At 39.4% G+C, this 2,450-nt stretch overlaps 1 long non-coding RNA gene across 1 annotated transcript; it reads left to right on the top strand.

The window, feature by feature from the left end:
- The first annotated feature begins 714 nt into the window (after positions 1 to 714).
- On the top strand, positions 715 to 2,166 carry LOC132302313 (uncharacterized). The gene is made up of 2 exons (XR_009480808.1): positions 715 to 1,155; positions 1,973 to 2,166. It is a non-coding gene; the product is annotated as an uncharacterized LOC132302313 (long non-coding RNA).
- The last annotated feature ends 284 nt before the right edge of the window (positions 2,167 to 2,450 follow it).

The following is a 2,450-nucleotide window of genomic DNA, read 5'->3' on the forward strand; positions in this document are numbered from 1 at the left end:
GAAGTATTCAATATTCGTGGCTCCATTGCGTTTCAGCAAGGATGACATGCGTTCTCGTTGGACCATGATCTGGAAGTCGAGATTTCTTGGTATTTAATTACATTGGGGGATCCCATTTTTGTTCAAATCTAAATGGAAAAAGTGGGTGTCAGAAACTAGTTTACTCCGTGGACTTGAGAAAAGAATGAGGGCATAGTTGCCAAAGATGGACCATGCTACACGGGTTCAATGATTCCAGTACTTCTGTTGTATTTCGATCAGACATTGAAATAACTGAAAGCCAATGTCATGTGATTGATGTAGAAAAAGTACCAATGGTCATGGAATATACTTTAACTTTTGATAGAGATCCAAGAATCAAGCAAAGAGAAGACAGAAGCTCTTTGTATGAATTGTCCAACTTTCAAAGGCTGATGAGCGATTTTGGTGCAGGGGGCACTAAGAAAGTTCTAGTTGGAGATGAAAGATCGCCTCATACTGATACAGTGATGAGATCTCAGGCTGAAGCACTGTTAGTTGATAATTGTCCGGCGGCCAAAGCATGGTTAGTTGATAATGGTCTGGCGGCTGTAGCAGTTGGGAGTTGGGCAGCAGCTTCTGAAACAACTCACTCTGTAATGAAAAATGATGATTCTGTGGGAATGGATAAAAGAATACTGGGTATTTCCTGGACACTATCTGGTGCAGAAGTTGCAAGCAATGGAAACAGCCATACCGAGATGTCGAATATGGTTATAAAAGAATGCCATAATGCTAAGAAAAAGTGAGATGCGCCATCAAGTGTGAAGTCTGTGTACATAATTGTGTGTGTGTGGTGTGTGATTTAAATGAAAAAGAAAAAGAGAAAAGAAATATAAATTAAAGTGGGACCCACATCACTTTTTAAGTGATTTGTGAGACCAAAATTGGTCTCTGCTGTTCTCTCTCTCTCTCCCGACTGTTCTCGGCTTCTCCTTTTTTCTTTTTTCTTTTCTTTTCACTTCAACTTCCATTGTTGATTGCTCCTTCATCTTTTGTCGGATTGAGGTGCCGTTTGAGGCAAAACGAAGCTTGTAGCGAGCTCTACGCATCCATACTATCAATTTCCAGATTTGAGTCTTCCTTGGAGCTCGAATTTGGAGGACCTATTCTAGGGATTTCGGCTTGGATTGTGAGGTAGGGACATCTTAAGTCATGAAATCTTGCTCTATAATGAATCATGCTCCTCTATGTGTGTTATATCATGTTTAATTGTTGTTGATTTTGATTAAAATGATTTAATTGACAACATGCTAGTTATGTAAATGTGTATAACATGGTTGAATGAAAAGTATGTCTATGTGATGGTTGTTTACATTTTTTTTTGAGGTTACTAACATGCTATAATGATGCCATGAGAACATGCTTATTTATTATTGTGCTAAGTTCCCATTTGTCATTATATTGAGATCATGACATGAGCCTACATCTCATTAGGTTGCATGAAAAAGGGAAGTGGTTGTCTTGAAATGAAAATGGGGATTTGGGAATGAATGTTTTGGAAAAAAATTGGTTTTGACAAACCCGGTCGCTGCGGGGTTACCAACGGGCCAGAGGTTAATATATCCTAGGGAGGACTGGGGAGAGTACCCTAGCGTGGTTGAGCTATTCAGGCCCTTTGACGGCGCCACGGGGTCACCAAGGGCCTAGGGACGGTAGCCAATCCTCCTCTCCTCGCAGCGGGGTTACCAAAGGGGGTTACATTAACTTTGAACGTGATGGTTTTGAGAATGAAAACGGGGAGTGACTTTAGCATGCATTGCATCTCACTCCATTTGCATTTGTGTGTGATTGAATTTGACTTGTACTTGTAATTATTTTTCCCCTTCAATGCATGTCCCCAATCTCCCATTGGCCTATACTTTATTTGGATTCACTAGGACACAAGAATTGTGTCTTAAGTGTCACCTGCTGAGCTATATGCTCACCCCTATATCTATATATTTTTTTTCAGGTCTTGGAAAGGAACTGGTGGATGACAACCCACCTCAAGCTTGAACGGCGTTAGAAGTTCACTTTTGTATCTTTGTATATTCCCCATTATTTTGTAAAACACTATAAGTGCAAAGATGTATAATTATTTTGTGGAACTTTGTCATGTAATATAACTAAAGTATTGATGATGTTTTGGATGGGGATTTGATAGTATGCGACTTGTTGATGAATGGATGGATAATCCTAGTTTGAAGCATTGTCTAGATTAGTTAGTTGTATCATTATCTTTTGTTGCCGTGAATTCAGAATTTGAGCCATGACAGGTTAAAAATGCAATTAAACAGGTTGTGATAGGCCTATTTTTAGGGGAGGTCATGCCGAATTTTTTTTTGTTTAGAAAGTATTAGTTTTGAGTCGTTACAAATTTGGTATCAGAGCAAAGGTTCGAAAACCTTTAGGACGACGGGTAGAGGCCTACTTAGGGTCACATGGAATGT

This window comes from Cornus florida, unplaced genomic scaffold, assembly GCF_030987335.1.
Source record: "Cornus florida cultivar Cherokee Brave unplaced genomic scaffold, ASM3098733v1 CherokeeBrave_3.0.0_Hap2_Chr04, whole genome shotgun sequence".
Classification (NCBI taxonomy): domain Eukaryota; kingdom Viridiplantae; phylum Streptophyta; class Magnoliopsida; order Cornales; family Cornaceae; genus Cornus; species Cornus florida.